The sequence below is a fragment of the Amblyomma maculatum genome, chromosome 7, assembly GCF_055883805.1.
Source record: "Amblyomma maculatum isolate TAMU_Amacu chromosome 7, ASM5588380v1, whole genome shotgun sequence".
In the NCBI taxonomy this organism is placed as follows: Eukaryota; Metazoa; Arthropoda; class Arachnida; order Ixodida; family Ixodidae; genus Amblyomma; species Amblyomma maculatum.
The window spans coordinates 115,778,456-115,796,831 of NC_139350.1; the positions used below are offsets into that span (position 1 = coordinate 115,778,456).

Here is an 18,376-nt window from a genome sequence, read left to right on the forward strand (position 1 = left end):
ACTTAGTCTATGAGGACTCCGGGAATTTCGACCACCTGGGGTTCTTTAATCTGCACTGATACCGTACAGCACACGGTCGCCTTGCTTTTCGCCGAGGCCGGGATTCGATCCCGCGTCCTTGGGAACAGTAGTCGAGCGCCGTAACCACTGCGCCACCCCGGCGGGGTAACAGATACGTGTTGTGTCTTATATTGTTCCACATTGCAGGCTAGAAAAGAGCAGGAAAATGCTATTGTTAGTTGCATGATTTCATAAATGCATTGCAAAAACAGTGCAGTGATATGCAGGGTAATACAAAACTAGCACATATAAGTCACTAGGCAGAGATCGAAGAGCCCTCACTATATGACCGTTAATTTCTCTATAACACTAGTTTATGCCCTCTATTTCAACATGGCTTTAATGCATATGTGAATATTGAACAATAACTATAGTAGGCAGTATGCCATTCTGAACACCAGGAGTGCACTATTAGCAGATAAGGAGAGAAAACTGATTGATTGATTTATAGGAAGGGAAAGGCGCGGTAACTGTCTCCCTTGTTTTTCTGTGGACACCTCAGCCGCGCCGCAAAGGAAGGGAGAAAGGAAGGTGGGAGTTAAAGTGAAAATAGAGAAAGAGGAGCCGTAGTGGAGGGCTACGGAGTAATTGTAATTTCGACCACCCGGGGATCTTTAACGTGCGCTGATATCGCACAGCACACGGACGCCTCTTCGTTTCGCCTCCATCGAAACGCCGCCGCCGAAGTTGGGTTCGAACCCGGGTACTATAATAAGGGAGTAATTACTCATTGCATCCACCCAAGCACAGCCATACGGCTACAAAGGAAAGCTATACAGCTTTCTCAGAAACTTTGTAGTTAAAGAAAAATTGGTCCTGATCCGGGAATCGAACCCGGCACCACCGCCTTTCCGGGGCAGTCGCTCTACCGACTGAGCTAACCAGGACAGTCAGCAGAGCAGACGGCAGGGCGAGAGCGAATTGATCTATAACTCGAAGCGGGAAAGGTGTTGGTCAAATATTTAGGGGAATCCCCCAAGGTGGAGTAGATTTGTAATAAGGGAGTAATTACTCATTGCATCCACCCAAGCGCAGCCATACGGCTACAAAGGAAAGCTATACAGCTTTCTCAGAAACTTCATAGTTAAAGAAAAATTCGTCCTGATCCGGGAATCGAACCCGGCACTACCGCCTTTCCGGGCCGTCGCTCTACCGACTGAGCTAACCAGGACAGTCAGCAGAGCAGACGGCAGGGTGAGAGCGAATTGATCTATAACTCGAAGCGGGAAAGGTGTTTTGTAGGTGTTTTGTTCCTTTGTAGCCGTATGGCTGCGCTTGGGTGAATGCAATGAGTAATTACTCCCTTATTACAAATCTACTCCACCTTGGGGGATTCCCCTAAATATTTGACCAACCCGGGTACTCCGGCACAGTGATAAGGAGAGAAATGAATCCATCAAAGCTTAGCTAAAGTGAATCAAGTACATGACTAGCAGGCTTTGCGAAATTAGTGTAAAAAATATTGTCACGTAGCAGTTTAGGCCCGTAACCAGAAGGTTGGTTTTTGAATGGGGGGTTGATCCAATAGGCACAGTAGAGCAGGTCTAGAGCACCGAGAGACAGTCCGCAGCAAACTTCAGCTTCTTCTAATCGAATTTCGCGGGGCACTTCTTCAACTCAGCGCACGAGACTCGCGATGAGCAGCCGCCTAGCGGCTACTTTTGCACACGCTACATTACCCCCCTCTCTAAATAAAAATACAAAAATGAACGTAAACCTGATGAATTCGAAAGCAGAAAAAACCAAAAAAAGCAAAAAAGCATCAAACTTGAGGTAAGGTGGTGTGCTAATTTTCTCGCGACTTCATGCACACGATGTGAACAACCTCGCGTTAAGACGTCCGACAGCACTTCGTACGTGACGTCAATCGGCTGACGGAGCACTTTGTAAGGGCCAAAGTACTGTTTAAAAAGTTTCTCGGCGACGTCAAATCGGAGTCCAGAGCCACACTCTGTCGCCCGGTTGGAAAATCACTGCACGGTGGCGGTGATCGTACCGCTGGTCGTCTCGCCCTTGCTGGTTCCTGATGCGTGCCCTCGCTAGCTGTCGCGCTTCTTCTGCGCGTTGAGTAAACTCCTCGGCGCCAACTTCGAGCTCACGGCCGTCATGGGGCATCCATGCCAACTTGTTCAAATGGGTATCTAGGCACTTGAACAGAATGAAGTAAGCCGGCCGGTTTCACAGGTGGTGTTTTCCGTCGCTGGAAATCATGTCATGTTCGCACGTAAAGTCGTACTGCGGCCGCAATGTTTGGCCAGTTATAACTCTTCTAAATTCGGGCCAGAGTTTGAGCATACTCCATGTGACCCGTGGTGGGCTCGTCATGACATGCCTGCGTGGTTTCTTCCGCGAAAAGACTGGCACGGCTAGGAGATATTCTCTTCCCGTCGGAGCGAAGTTGATCTTGTATAAAACATTGTTTCGCATGCGAAACGATGACTGCGCTTTGGCGAAGAGACGGGGAACTTCTGTAGTACGCGCTTCCAGAAAATCGATAAGTGGTGTGAGAGCAGGGTTGTCACATTTCTGCTGCGAAACAGTGAGCGCGTCGATGGCTGCGATAAGGGGGACCCCGACAGGTGAACGGGACGAGCAGTGGGCGTCCTTGTGCGGACGTCCAGACCTGTACATGATGGTCATGTCGAACTCCTGTAGTCGTAAACTCCATCGTGCAAGGCGTCCGGAGGGATCTCGCAAGTTCGCTAACCAGCACAGAGAGAGATGGTCGCTCATGAACCGAAAGTGTCGGCCATAACGATGGGGTCGAAATTTCATCACCGCCCATACAACAGCCAGATATTCTTTTTCGGTGGTGGAATAGTTCGATTCGGCATGGGACAAAGTCCGGCTGGCGTATGAGAAAACCCGCCCGGCACCGTCTTGCCACTGGACGAGTACAGCACCGAGACCCACGTTGCTGGCATAAGTTTGGACCATTGTCTCGGCACTCGCTTCGAAATGGGCAAGCACAGGCCTTATCTGCAAGCGGTGGCGTAACTCACCGAATGACTTTTGTTGTTCTTCTGTCCAGGTAAAGGTGACATCATCCCGGGTGAGACATGTCAACGGCTGGCTATGCGCGAATAGTTTTTAATAAACCTGTGGTAATGGGCGCAGAGGCCTAAGAAACGGCGAAATGTCTTCTTGTCACACGGAGTAGGGAATTTGGTGACGGCTGATGTTTTAGCGGGATCGGGCCGAACACCTCGATGGCTGACGACGTGGCCCAAGAACAGGAGGTCTTCATAACCAAAGTGACACTTTTGGGGTTTTAACGTGAGCCCGGCAGATCTGATTGCCTGTAGCACAGCGAAGAGACGTTGGAGGTGTTCTTTGAACGTTGGCGAAAACACATCATCCAGGTAGACTAGAAGAATTTGCCGTTTAAGTCCAGATAGAACTGCGTGCATCATTCGCTGAAATGTCGCTCGAGCAGAGCACAATCCTGAAGGTAGGACCTTGAATTCATAAAGTCCGTCGGGCGTGACAAACGCGGTCTTCTCGCGATCCCGTTCATCGACTTCGATCTGCCAGTAACCGCTCTTATGATCAAGCGATGAAAAGTAGCGCGTTTGGCGCAGCCGGTCTAATGAGTCATCAACACCTGGCAGCGGATAGACATTTTTTGTGATCTGATTGAGCTCACGGTAGTCCACACAGATCCCTAAACTTCCATCTTTCTCTTAACGAGAACAGCTGATGAAGCCCAGGGGCTCCCCGATGGCTGTATAACACTGTCATTTAACATCTCGTCTATCTGTTGAGCAATGACTTGGCGTTCCCGCGCTGACACTTGGTAGGGGTTCTGTCGAACTGGTCGGGTACGGCCGTCGGTTATTATGCGGTGCTTAGTCAGGAGCGCCTGTTTAACCGCGGAGGCGGACGAGAATCAGTCTTAAAATTGAAGGAGTAGGCCGACGATTTTGTCCCCTGTCGGTGATAGAGCGAGATTCACATCAAGGTCAAGGTTGGGCGTTTGGCAGGCAGATGTGTTGGTCTCAAGAACAAAGCAGACGTGAGCTGCTTCTGCGACACCTTCAAAGTAGGCTACCTTTGTTGCCTTTAGCGATCAGTTGGCGTTTTTTTCGAAGTTAGTAATCAGCACGTGGGCTAGAGCATTGATCAGATGAACTATACCGCGTGCAAATCAGATGCCATGATGAAACAGAAGCTCTGTGTTCTGTTCGGAAACACCGGCAGCACAGCACTGGTCATCGCACCTGACTGTGACGAGAGCAGACGAACATGGCGGAATGAACACATCCGCGTCAACAATGCGTGAAGGTGCGTGGTGTCGTTCGGAGTCAGCGGTCGTCGTTTTAGGCGTCGAAAACGTGACAGTATGGCGAGGAACATTATTAATAGCGACATGCTTACATAAAACGTCCATGCCGAGTACGTGAGGCACAAAACAAAAACGGCTACAAAGGCTGAATCCGCGATGGTTACTCGGGCAGTGCACCGTCCGATTGGTGTCATAAGGTGACCGCCAGCAGTACGAATTTGCGACCCCAGCCATTCAGTTTTCACATAGGAGAGCCGATCCGCGATACTCTTGCTTATTATCGAGAATTCTGTTCTGGTGTCTAAAAAAGCGGTCACTGGGTGCCCGTCGGCGAGAACGGGAAGGTCGATGCTAACAACATCATCAGCATGAGGTGGATTCGGAGTTTCAGGTTCATGCGGCGGCGGCATCGTAGTAACAGGCTTGGGCTGTCATCACGGGGCGGTCTTCGGGACATCGATTCCATTCACCAGCAACCTGAACTCTTCAGGTCGCCACCTGCAGTTTCCCTGGCGTGGGCTTGGCGACCGGCGCATCAGTAAAATCATGGCGGCTGGGTCACGAGTAGCACAAGGAAGAAGACGACTGTGTACGCTCGCTCGAAGAGGTACGTTGCACAAATTCCTAGGTATTCATCGGTTTCTGGAGGGCGTTCGCCGGCCAGGGGACGCGAGGAATCACGAGAAGAACCTTGAAACCGAGTTCACGGTATGGACAATGACAGTACAAGTGGAGGGATTCTCCGCATTGGTAGCACAGAGGCCGTTGGCGACGAGTGCGCCAGACGTCTGCCTTCGAACCTTTGGCTGCATGACGGGGCTCTGCTGGGATGGCGGCTGGTATGAACGCTGGTAGAATAGTGGCTGAGGAGCGAGCGGCTGTATGACGGGGCTCTGCTGGGATGACGGCTGGTAGGAAGGTTGGTAGAACAGTGGTTGCAGAACGGGAGCGGCTGTGATTCGAAAAGAAGCTGTTGAGCAAGAGGCACTGCAGGCCGACGAAGAGCCGCTGCGTAGCTCATAGAACATGGCTCCAATAGTGACTCAGGCGGTGAAAATATTTGATGGATTTCTTCGCGCACGGCTTCGGTGAAAGCAGCGCCGGTCGGATTAGGCGATGCAAGATTGAACTTGAGGAGCTCCTCGTAACTACCTCAAGGATCAGCTCACGCAGAGAGTGGCGTTCAGTGGACCCGTACAATGTGGCCACACTGCTGAAGGGCTGATCACAGGCAGACTTAGTGTGCCGGCATCGTCGCTGCAGGGCCCGCTCAATAAGGATAGCTTCATTGATGGAGTCCGCGACGGTTTGAGTTGGACTGCGAACCAGACCAACGAAGAGGGGTTCTTTTAGTCCCTGCATCAGGTTTCGCAACTTACTGATTCCGTTATGTCGGGATCAGCCCATCGGCAAAGACGGGTCACGTCTTCAGCGAACATGGCCACGCTCTCATTAGGCAGTTGCACACGAGCTCCTAGGAGGCGGTGTGCGCGACAACGGCGGCAGTGGCTGGCAAAAGTATCCCGCAGCTGCTGGCGAAAGGTATCCCAGCTTTGAAGACTGGCATCACTATTCTCATACCGCGTTTTAGCGCAGTCTTCAAGTACGAAATAATCATTGAGCAGCTTCTGACAAGGGCCGCAGATTGAACTGCGCCACTCGCTCGAACTGTTCGATCGATCCAGTTGTCATCCTCCCCAGTACCGCCATGGATATTGGGGGGCACACGAGGCTTCTGAAGCTTCAAATGATGTTGACTTGCCTGGGCCATTGCAGAAATCTCAAATTGCTGGTCGAATGGCGCTGGTTCAAGTAGAGGAGCAAATTCCGGCGGCAGACCCCGGAGGCGGCAGCTGCAGCGATGGACAGGTGTAGACACGAGCGGAATCTGGTCCGGACTCGATGAGCGGCTGCGAGAGGTCCGAGACATGGAGTTCAAGGGCACACCTCCACCAGTGTCACGTAGCCGTTTAGGCTCGTAACCAGAAGTTTGGTTTTGAACGAGGGGTTGATCCAACAGGCACAGGAGAGCAGGTTTAGAGCACCGAGAGACAGGGACAGGATATAAGATGCAGTTCAAAAAAGACTCCGCCCGCACCACTAATGTATCACGGGTAGAGAAAGTTCCTCAACTGGAGATATAAATGAACAGGTCCATACGGAATAAAGTTTTTGATTGGAAGTTAATTATTAAAAGAGGGGATGCTACTGAAGCAACCCGCAGCCGAGGAAACGGGCCCAGGGAGACGCAATAAGGACAGTCAGCAGCAAACTTCAGCTTCTTCTAATCGAACGTCACGGGGGCACTTCTTCAAGTCGGCGCACAAGGCTCGCGATGAACAGCCGCCTAGCGGCAGCTGTTGCACACGCTACAAAGCAACCTACAATGAAAAACTCAGATGAAAAAGCAGTGAATTCACAGTTGAATTATTTTCATGTACAAGCAGGATGGAAACTGCTAACAGAAAAAAGGAAGAAGTTAGAAATATGATGGGAATAGTTATACAGATAGATTATATCCTGAAATTGTCCATGTAAAATGCACGTTACAAAAATATAACTCAGGGATCCGAACAACTCTAGGCATTTATCCCACCACTTTGCATAGTTACAAGGAGTTGGAGAAAGAGAAATAAAGGCTGGCTGAAAATTGAAATTTGGCTAAATTATTTTAGCCCTTTTAACCAGGCCAGTTTTATAATACCAGCACATAATGATTGACCTCGCATCACGTTAATGAGCTCCCAGATACCATGAGAAGAAATCGCCAGAATCTCAGAAAACGAGGCCTACATAGTAAGTAATCATGGAAAGTTAGTTGAGTTCATAAGAACATAAAAATTAGGTAATTATTTAAAAGCTTGTCCGTCAGAAAGAAATTAGAAACTAAAATAATTAGTTTAAAATTTTAAACGAGTACATACCAGCGATTAGCAGATCCAAGAGTTTTGAGACATACACCAAATGTTGACTAGCATATCCTAATGAAAGAATTTTTGTAAACAGGTGAGGGAGATGTCTAATACCATACTAGATCTGCAGTCCCAGATTAAGGAACGCAGCAATGCAAAGCAAAAATCGAGCGAGAAAGCGGTGGCATGCGCACCAGCAATTATACCAGATTCGATAACAAACGCAGCCCATCCGATGGGAACGCAGAGTAGTGCTACGGGTGCTGCTGAAACGCAAAACAACAACGCACTGGATACCGACACAGTGAACACGCTCAAAAGGCAGGCCCCTGCCGAGAACAAGGAGGATGGTAACCGGAACGAGCCGAGGAGGAGGCAGGTGCCCTAAGCGGGCGGCAGGCCTACTTTGAAGGGTAGGTCAGACCTCTTAACGCAGCTGAAGGAGAGCATGGATGCTCAGGACGCTAGGATCACCACCCTCGAAAATCGAATGGAGGCTAGGACCGCCCTAGAGACCAAAATGGAGCACTTAACTGTGTACATGGACGGAAGATTCGATGAGCTCACGCCGCTCATTTGACAGAAATTAGGAATTCAAAATGGCGCGCATCAATAAACGCGAACAAATCAGAGTGTGGCCTTGGAACTGCAGCGGGTTCGGAAGGAAGGGGAAATAGCTGCACCTCCACGTTCAAAGTTTTTTTAGTTTCGCTAACAGACTATAACGCACATCATCAGTTAGGCGTGGCGGAGAAGCGTGATTTGCTCACCGCAATCCGAGTTCATAGGAATATCACAGCGATCCAGCATGAGATAGATGAAGCTAAGGCAGATTCAGTTCAGTTCAGTGGTTCAGTCGTGTCCGACTCTTCGTGACCCTATGGACCATGTCACGCCACGCTTTCCGGTCTCTCACTATCTTCCTAACATCACATAACTTCATCTGCAGTGCCTCGAGGATGCCATCTAACCATCGCGTTCGCTGCCTACCCCTTCTCCGGCGACCCTCAACCTTTCCCAACATCAAATCTTTCTCCAGCGACTCCTCTCTTCTCATCAGATGACCAAAGTAGCTGAGCTTTAACTTCAGAATTTGACCCTCCAATGAGCAGCCAGTGTTTATGGTCGACAATATAGACTGATTTGATCACACCTTAGGAAAAGTGGTACGGAAGAAAAAGGGGGAACAAAACTTATACATTCTTAATGTATACAGCACTCCTAATGACAAGAGCGCGGGCGTCCCCGACCTCCTCAGGCGAGTGGCGAAGTTTGTGGGTAAGGCGCACCTTGTCATTGTTGGGGACTTTAACGCACGACATCCAGCGTGGGAATATCTCAAAGGCGACCCGAAAGGCACGAAACTATGGGAAATCATTCAAGACCTAGGTCTAACCATCTTGAACGACACTCAACAACCGACCCGTATAGGCAATAGCGTTAGTAAAGACACGAGCCCTGACCTCACATTGACGAGGAACGTTTGGAGGGCTGAATGAGTGAATACAGGAGTATCATTGGGCAGCGACCATTATGTGGTCTCAGTTTTGACACGGCGCAGCACAAACTTAAAACGCATCCGGCAAGAGTAACCGACTGGAATCGATTCCTCAAAATGAGGGAAGCGTGGACAGAGGGTGCAATTTCCGATCTGGATCCCTGGATAAGCGACCTTAAGCAAGACGCTGAGCGGGCCACCGGAGAGGTGGACACTACTGAAGAGCACCCCGTGGCAGACAAACGGCTCATGGACATGTGGGAGGCGCACGAGTCCCTTTTTGGCAGGTGAAAGTCGGCCAAGCACAATATGAAGCTCAGACTCCGCATTTCAAAATTGGAAACGGAGATTGAAGATCACGCCAATGAACTCGACAGGCAACAGTGGGGGCAGATATTCGACGAATCAAATGGGCAGTCGGGAAATAAGAAACCGTGGCTTCTGTTGCCGCACCTTCTAGACCTGACAAAGACAAATGTCCGCTGATCGGACGCGCTCGAATCAGATCATACATCAGTACGATAGGACGGGCGAAGAACTACTAGATGACTTATAATAATAATAATAATAATAATAATAATAATAATAATAATAATAAACAATCAATGAAGAAATAATTGGACTACAAAAAATCACTAGGTAAATCAGGAAAAATACATGAAAATAAAACAAATACCGCAAGGCAGAACACCTAACTTAAAAATATGTATTTATAGATACATTTCGCGGATTAATTTAATGGGAGGAAGAAAGAAATCTTGATCACTATTAGCAAAGTATTGATTTAATATGGTAGGAAGCCTAAAGCGAAGCATCTGCATGCCATAGTTTGTCCGGCACGCTGTAACGTGCCAATGCTCCGGGTTACGGGTGTCGTATGTGTTTATGTTGTCTTGAAGCGCTGCTATGAGTGTTAGTGTGTTGTCCTTTTTACTGATGTCATGTTTATATATTCGCAAAAGCCTGTAGTTATACAAGGATGCTACTTTAACTATTTTTAGCTGCTTAAATATTGGTCCTGTATGTTCGAGGTAAGAAGCTTTAGTAATATTTCTTATTGGACGTTTTTGAAGGAGTAGTAACTTTGTAATGTTTTCTGCAGCTGTTGTTGCCCATACTAGCAAGGAGTAGTTCAGAATAGACGAAAACAGTGAATTATAAAGCATAATGTTAATAGTAAGTGGAAATACACGGAAATGTCGGCGTAGAGAACCTATTGTGCGTGATAATTTGTTGACTAAATATTCTATGTGAACGTCCCATGTCATGTGCTCTGAGAAGTACACGCCTAACGTTTTCACTGAGCGATTTCTATTTTCGTGCCACTGAGTACAAGAGAAGGCAGCTCAAATGCTTTCTTTTTTGGATGGAAGAGAACGGCCCTTTTTTTGCTGACATTGAGTTTTAGTCTGTTTTGACACACCCAGTGTTCATTTTTTCCAAGGTTATGTTAGCCCGACTGGATAGCCCTATGCCTGAGTGACCAGAGAAAAACAGACTTTTATCATCAGCATAAGTAATGTGTTTTGCAGATGAATCTCTGGAAACAAGATCATTGATGTAGAGTATAAAAAGAAGGGGGCCTAAAAGACTGCCTTGTGAAACTCCCGAGATGACTGGCTTGACTGTAGAGGAGAAACCGTTTATTTCAACATATTGTGTCCTGTTGGCTATATAGGAAGATATTAAAGAGTAGGCTGTGCCACGTATGCCATACCTGTCTAGTTTATTGAGTAAAGTTTTGTGGTTGATGCTGTCGAAAGCTTTCGAGAAATCTAAAAATATGCCCAAGACGAGTTTCTTTTCTTCAAAATTAGTTAATATGTACCCTTTTTGAGCGAGAAGGGCAAGCCCAGTAGATCTGTTTTTCCGAAACCCGAATTGAGCGGGGTTTAAAATATTATCATGATTAATAAAGGACGTAAGACGAGCAAGAATTAACTTTTCAAATCCTTTTGAGAAGGTAGGCAGGATAGATATTGGGCGATAGTTGGAAAGGTCGTTTTTATCGCCTTTTTTGTATAATGCTGTGACCCTCGCCGACTGCATGTTACATGGGAACACGCCTTTTGATAAACATAAGTTGAAAATATGTGTCAGGCAGTTTGATATATCAAGAATAACAAATTTTACTGGCATTATCTGAACACCCGCGCTATCCTCAGATTTGCTATTGTTAAGACTGTTGAAAGCCGCCACCACCTCTCCCTCTGAAACTGGATTCAAAAATATTGTTGAGTTATTGCGAGAATAGTTGAGCGGTACCTCTTCGCAAGATGACGAAGTTTGGGCAACAGAAGTGAAAAAATCATTGAAAGCGTTAGCGAGTTCATGTCGCTCAACCTCTATACCATCAAGTATAAGTTTGATAATTGGTTCTGTTATATGCCCTATGATAGAGTTCAATTTCTTCCAAGTCACCTCCGGGTTATTCCTCGAAAAAACAAATTCTCATAATACAGTTTTTTTGCAGCTCGAAGCTCTTTTGTCACTATGTTTCTGAAAGATTTGAAAGCTTTCAACACATCAGGACATTTCGTTTTTAGAAATTGGCTGTACAATTTGTCACGTTCTTTTATTCGGTTAAGTAGCGTACTGCTGACCCAAGGCTTACGAGCTCGCCGTGGACGACTATGTATTTTGCGGGGAAAACAAGTAGAATATGTGTTTGAATAATGTGATAAATTTATCGTACGCTGCTTCAGGATTGGTTTCGTTGAAAACGTCGCTCCAGTTTGCACCGACTATCCGCTCACGACAGTTATAAAGCGTAAACGAATTGTTGTCCCTATAAGCGTATTGTTTTAAGCTCCTTTTGAGATTAGGTACGTGGTTGACACAAAGAAATATAGGGAGGTGATCGCTAATCGGCAGACTGATTACTGCGAATGTTAAGTGATTTTGGTTATTTGTAATGAAAACATCTGTTAATGTTTCTGTTTCTTCTGTTACTCTGGTTGGGGCATTAATAGTATTCATACAGCAGTGAACATTTAACAGTGTATCTAATTCCCGCGTCGCATTACTATCTGACAAGAGATTTATATTCAGGTCGCCTCCAAGGACAATATTCAACTTGTGATGATTCGCAAATTCAAGAACAGAATCTAAAAAAGAAAAGAAAACACTCGTATTGCCGGAAGGAGCGCGGTAACAAACAGCAAACAGGTATGACCGGACTTTGAGCGTAAGTATCTCGTAATGGGCGCTAATAACACAAAATTCGTCAAGAAGTTCACATTCTATGTCATTTTTAACCAACATGGTCACGCCACCACCACGTTTAACCTGGCGATTCAAGCAGTAGCTCTTAAACGCTGGTATGCTGAACGCATCATCTTCGTTACAAAACCAAGTTTCCGAAAACATAAGAACATGAATTGGCAACTTCACTTCAGCAAGAAAAAATTCAATGTCATCTTGCTTCCCTCTTCCTGAGCGAAGAATAAAATGAACAGTATTTAAAGATTGCAGGGAATTTCCGCAGAAAGAAGCGAGGTCCGATGTACAGACTGGGCTTGACAGAAAAACAAACATTGAAAAGAAAAACAGACAATAACTAGACAAATGTCAAAACGACGATTGTATCATGCATTTTCCAGTTTGAAGATATCATCTGGGCTACGGATGACAACTGCGCTCTCCCCTTCCGCTTTTCTGACAAATACACGACCGCCCGCATGCCACGTGAAATGATAACCATTTGCTGCTGCCCAGTCTCGACTTACCTGTAAAAAGTTTCTGTTGTACCTAGTCAGGTTTTCGGATATGGAAGCAGATGGCTCCGCAGCTCTCAAAGCTTTTCATCCTTCGAGCCATTTGTCACGAAGCGCTTGTTTAGAGAACGGCACCAGAATTGTGAGAATTTTTCCCACCTTAGCAAGAAGTCTGTGGACATTGTCCATATCCCTCGGTTGCAGATCTGGCAATTTGATTGCTATAGCGATGCTGTTCAATTCGATTAGCAAGTCTTCATTTAGGGAAACGGGAACACCGTGAACCTCAATTTTGTGCTTCCTACTGTATAGCTCTGCCTCATTTAATGACATTTTCAGTTGCTCAATGGTATTTTTGTCACAGCTTGTCTGCTCCAGCTTCTGGACACGTTGTTTAAGGCTGCCTATCTCTTTGTCCTGCTGTTCCTGCTGTGCTAGGATGGCATCGTATTTAGCTGACATCATTTCGATAGATGCCTTTACCTCGTCAACTTGGGACGTCAAACCCGAAAGCGCGTCCAGCTTTTGAATGATATCTGCAAGACTTGCAGCGAGTTCTACATCAACAGACATTTTTCGCCCGGTATTTGCCTTCGAACTGCGGCAAGGCACGCACCACCACGCTTTGCGACCGGCTTCACGTTTAGATTTGAATGTTGCCTCCGACCACCCTGAGCAATTACCAAGATGATAGCTGCACTTAGATTCGGCACACAGCAGGACTCGGTCACGAGGCGGTACAGCTTCTTCACAAGATGGGCATATCTCACACATGTTGAGACACAGTGCACGAATAAGCACAGAAAACAAAGCACTGTGGCAGCAGCGGCGGCGGTACAGAGATTAAATTAAGCAAATAAGAAACTCCGTATAGCACCAACCTGGAAAACGAAGTAGGTGCGAATTAGGCGGGCGTCCTTGCTCTGCCGCCGCTGCCGCCAAAATGCCTCGTTTGCGATAACAGCCACCAAGAGCAAAGCACGCACAGCGCGTCAGTAATGTGACGTCAGCCGCCAATCCAGTCCGCGTAAGCCTGATGCAGGTATTGTTGAAAAGGCTTGGCTCCTGCCTGGAAGGCGAAACACCGCGACAGTGATGAGTGGAACACGCCTCGCTTGGTCGTATGGAACACAGGTAAGCCAGCAACAGGGTTAGTGGGCCGACCTGGAAAACGAAGTAGGTGCGAATTAGGCCGGCGTCTTCGCTCTGCCGACGCTGCCGCCAAAATGCCTCGTTTGCGATAACAGCCACCAAGAGCAAAGCACGACCAGCGCTTCGGTAATGTGACGTCAGCCGCCAATCCAGTCCACGTAAGCCTGATGCAGGTATTGTTGGAAAGGCTTGGTTCATGCCTGGAAAACGAAGTAGGTGCGAATTTGGTGGGCGTCCTTGCTCTGTCGCCGCTGCCGCCAAAAAAAGGGTAAATACCTCAACACGACACTAGATGAAGGCACCTCCTCAACATATTGGGGTAGGGAATGAGGCACTAGACACGGATATCGCCACCACGGAGGCGATAGCTGCAATGGAGAAACTCCAGACGACCTCGGCGGTGGGGTCGGACAGAATAACTAACAAAATCCTTAGAAATCTGGATGATGATTCGGTCCAGGCTTTAACAGAACAAGTGCTGGAAGGAAGCAAACCTTCCGCTCGCATGGAAAAATGCAAGAGTCACTTTTATACCGAAGCCCGGCAAAAAGCTCGACATCGAAAACCTTTGACCTATTTCCCTTACGTCGTGCCTGAGTAAGCTCATGGAGCACGTGTTTCTCACGCGTTTGCAGATCTACGTAGAAACCCATCGCCTCATGCCGCACACATTGATCGGATTTAGGTCGCATCTATCCACGCAGGACGTGATGCTTCAACTCCCTCGAGAAATTAGAGACTCGGGGAACGGTCACGGTACGCGGGTCATCCTGGGCTTGGATTTGAAGAAAGCTTTCGATAACGTCTCCCACGAGGCTATGCTGTCCGACCTCTCGGAAATAAACGTAGGGCGACACACCTACGACTATATGAGATTTTTTGTCCAACAGGACTGCAGAGCTTACCATAGGAGAACTCAAATCGGAACGCAACCACTGGGAAACAGGGGCACGCCTCAGGCGTCAGTGTTATCCCCTTTTCTTTTCAACGCTGCGCTGGTCACGCTCCCTAAAACGTTTGACGCCATACATGCCATGAGACACACCTTATACGCTGATGACGTCACGATTTGTACGAGTCACGGTTCAGACGGGCAAATCGAGGAAGTCCTACAAAAGGCGGCGGACGTCGTAGACGCCCACGCCCGTTGGGCAGTACTGCGATGCTCCCCACACAAGTCGGAAATGCTGGCCATCCGTAATAACGGAAGGGCTTGCGAAACAACGCCAAACGAGATCCAGCTAGAAATCCAGGGAAACGAAATACCAGAGGTAGAAACCATACGGGTGCTTCGGATGTTTATACAATCAAACAGGTGCAACAAGGTAACGGTGGAAAGGTTGCCGACCTCGATCCAACAGACCATATGACTAATTAGGCGCGTGGCGACTAGGCAACAAGGTCTGAGAGAGCGCGACGCATGTCGGCTCGTTCAGGATATTGTCCTCAGTCGGCTCGTGTATGCCACCCCCTACCTGGACCTCAAAAAGGCCGATAGTGAAAAACTGAATTGCCTGATAAGGCAGGCATACAAACCGGCTCTCGAACTCCCCAGAAACACGTTCACCGCGAGACTTCTGTCACTAGGGGTCCATAACATCCTCGAAGAGCTCATTGAGGCACAATTAACATTGCAACAGCAGCGGCTCAGGCAGATTGAGGCGGGGCTGTGTATCCTTAGAGGCTTATGTATAAGGGGCGAGGAGCCTTCAAGCCAGGTGATCTTGCCGGTATAGATGCGAGAAACGGATTTGGGTCAAACCATTCCCCAAGAACATGCAAGCGGATCGCCACGAACGTCGGAGGAGGGCCAGGGCGAAGACGTAAGGCAAAAAGTATCAAGGGGATGATAGTGCCGTGTATAATGATGCGGCAAAATACAACATTACAGGAAAGGAGGCTTTCGCTGTGAGTGCGGTGAGCATTTCCCGCGGGGCAGCAGCTACGGTGGTCATGGGCCGAGTAGAAGAGGCAGAAGAGGCCGCAATAGCCCTAGGAATTGCTCAAGACGGAACCAGAACCATTCTCAGTGATTCCAAAACGGCCCTTCGCAACCTCACCAGGGGTCGTATCTCCGCCACTGCATTCCAAAATTCTCAGCGCGTTGCCAAAAGATAGGAACGTAGTGGATCTCGTATGGGTTCCGGCTTACACGGGCGTCCAGGGGAACGATCCAGGTTTTGTCAGCCGAGCTGGTGAGGGGATCTCGGACGCGGATGCCCGACGGAGTGAGTCACTAGATACGTACAAGGCCATTACCACTTATTACAAAGCGCTTAGGGTGAGCCTGGATCATCCGCACGCTTCGCTCAGCCGAGAACAGGCCACCACGGTCGCAGCCAAACCCCTGGAATTATGCGAAAATCTTTCCCGACTTAGTAAATCCGTACTGTCAACTGTGCGGCGAGCCTGCCACCTTAGTCCATATAATCTGGGACTGCGCGGAGGATCTGCTTCCGGCAGATCTAGTAGCATCTCCCTCGCTGGAAAACTGGGAAGCTGTTCTCGCCAGCCGGGACCCAGACGTCCAGTTCCGGGCCTCGGCTAGAGCGCAAGAGGTCGCTGACAGACTTAGACTGCCAACCACCTGGTGCAGCTGAATGCAGCCCAAGGCAATATCAACTAAATCGCTGACAAATAAAGTTTTTCTCTCTCTCTCTCTCTTTCAGAGCATTACAGTCGAAAGATTATTTTTTAAGCATATGACATTAACCTTGTCATAAAAAGCATTGTTTTTTACTTCATACAAAAGTTGCCTTATTCTGTAACAAATTTCTAGTAGATAATCAAGGCTTCGTTGCATCACAGTAAATGTAGAATAAAGGCACAGATATACTAAAATGTGGCATTTTATTCCTAGAGGACTATTAACACTGCATACTGCTGCTAACCGAGATCAACAGAAGTTGCAGTCTGAAAATTTGCTAGTCAATGTTATTTCTTGCATAATGTGCTTCCAGCTCCCAAAATACTTTTGGGTCACAACATTGGCATGGGAGTGAAATATTGAATAGCATTGTATTGTGGCCTATGAAGCATTAGCATTCAACCTTGTCTGGATTAAGTCTGGCTATGACGCAAGAACAAGGGCTACAGCGTTCTGCCCCGAGTTAGAACGCAACCTATTCTGCAGTATACAAAACAAGGCCTAAGCCGCCGTAAACCTACAGTACAGCAATAACGCAGTAACACGTGCGCATCTGAGGAGGCTAATTTTTGTTCAAAGAAAACATATTTATCCCCGGAAATAATTATGTCAAAAGCTTCAATCATTTGTTGCCAAGGTTTAGCTTTGGCACCAGTCAGAATTGTAGGCTTTTTAGCGAGGTTTGCTTCTTTTCAGGAATGTGTCATCTCATATTTGTATTGACTAGTCATCTTCATACAGTCTGCTGTTGGTGCACATCCACATTTGTACATTGTGTATGCAACCGAAGCTCTAAAAATGCAGCGCACAACCTTAGTGGTGCATCTCAACCGACCATTCTTTAACATATAGTTCATTTCTTGATCAAAATTGGGCAGATTACCAGCAGTTTAGTAGCTGAGGAAAGCACTTTGACATATCTGTCGTGCATCTTCTTATTGCGGTAAATTTCGATAAAGATTTATTTCACGCACTGTTTTCAGACTGCAAGACTCGGATCCGGTTGGCTTCTTTTACCTTTTGGAGAAAACATGCTGTAACACTGCAGATGACGTTTGAGCGTAAAGTGCTTTCTCGAAAAGTTCAAGCTAGCTTTTAAAGCTGTTATTCAAGGAATGTGAACAAAAACGCCATCTGTATGACAGCTTTCATTAAAAGGTGATAAAAAGTGAAACAGTTGCTAATTTTCTCTCCAGAATGCAGGAGGAAATCTTTGCGCAGCTTATGAATGACGATTTCAAAAATAGAATAAATGTTTTCTGAAAGGAAGTTTATCCTGGTCTTTCCACTGTGTCTACAGCAAAAGTTATAAGAAACCAACAAGGAGGGCGCAAACAATGCATCTGTAAGACACTGCATGAAATAAGTTCCTTATCTCTATTACATTTCTCACAACACAAAGATGGGCCACAGGGTGTCGTTTTCAACATCTTATCAACTGTTTAAAATCCTTACCCTCCTACACAAGAAGTGACAGTCCAAATAGCACACATTGCGAGGCCCACTTGGGACCCTTATGAGCAAGTTTGGCTTGGGAAACCACAATAACACCCATGAGGGCCCCTTTTAGGGATCAAGCGGGCAAGTCCAAATTGGGCTTGCCCCTGCTTTTCCATCTGGGCATTATATAGGCGTGGGAAGGGCTAACTGAGTACATATCCCCACATCTGGCCCTCAAGGGTCCCGCTTGGGAAATTTTAGGGCCAATGCAAATAAAATTTGGGCTTTGTGTAGGAAAAGCCTGGGCTAATCTAATTGGGGCTGCCCCCCCAAAAGCCGAATAGGTCCCGCATGGGCCGCGGTGGGGCTAAATAGGGGTATGCCCGCACATTGCCTACATGGGACCCTTGAGGGGTACTCGAGGGATGGTAAGACAAAAATGTGGAATTCATGCAGGAAATTCCAGGGCTGCCCCAAATAGGGCAGACCACCAAAAACCTAGATAATTTCCGCATGGCCGTTAGCGGGGCAGGCAAGTGCTCCTTCCCGCTGCTGTCCGCATTGGTCTCTTGCGGGGCAATTTAGGGCAGATGTGATGCAAACGTGGGCCTAAAGCAAATTGAAGGTGCTAGTCTGAATGGTGCTGCCCAGGCAAAAGCTGAATAG

The 18,376-nt window shown here is 47.5% G+C and overlaps 1 non-coding gene across 1 annotated transcript; it reads right to left on the reverse strand.

The window, feature by feature from the left end:
* Window positions 1-873: 873 nt before the first annotated feature.
* On the reverse strand, window positions 874-947 carry TRNAS-GGA (transfer RNA serine (anticodon GGA)). Its single transcript has one exon. It is a non-coding gene; the product is annotated as a tRNA-Ser (tRNA).
* Between the last annotated feature and the right edge of the window lie 17,429 nt (window positions 948-18,376).